Source organism: Octopus bimaculoides, chromosome 22 (genome assembly GCF_001194135.2).
Source record: "Octopus bimaculoides isolate UCB-OBI-ISO-001 chromosome 22, ASM119413v2, whole genome shotgun sequence".
In the NCBI taxonomy this organism is placed as follows: Eukaryota; Metazoa; Mollusca; class Cephalopoda; order Octopoda; family Octopodidae; genus Octopus; species Octopus bimaculoides.
This window is the reverse complement of record NC_069002.1, coordinates 6,499,193-6,499,800: the sequence shown is the minus strand read 5'-3', so window position 1 is coordinate 6,499,800 and position 608 is coordinate 6,499,193.

The following is a 608-nucleotide window of genomic DNA, read 5'->3' as shown; positions in this document are numbered from 1 at the left end:
TATATATATATATATATATATATATATATATATGGAGGTAGGTAGACACTTAAATGTAAGCATAGACAAAAACAAACGTATGTATTATATGTGTGTGTGTGACTGTATGTCTTTGTATGCACACACATACATGTTTATTTACACACATATATACACACCACACACTTACACATACATACACACATACAGATATGTATGTGTGTATATGTAGGCAAGTATATATACTATGTGTATGTTTGTATATATGTATGTATGTATATATATACATGTATTGTGCGCGCGTATATTTATATTTAAGTATGTATGGGTACATACACGTGTGTATGTATGTATGTATGTATGTATGTATGTATGTGTGTGTGTGTGTGTGTGTGTGTGCGTATGTACATATTTATGTGCACGTGTGAGCATGAGGTGCGTCGTGTCTGTTCAAAGTTTGTATATCTGTACAACACCCGTATATGTACACGTATCTTCCACCACAAACTGGCACACCCTAATCCTAGAACGTTTTCACCGTCCTCCAGCAAGGTCAAGAAATACTAGAAGTTAACGTGCTTATACAGGAAGGTCCGCACCCGGCTCTCTTGTACGCTCGGTCACTGTCC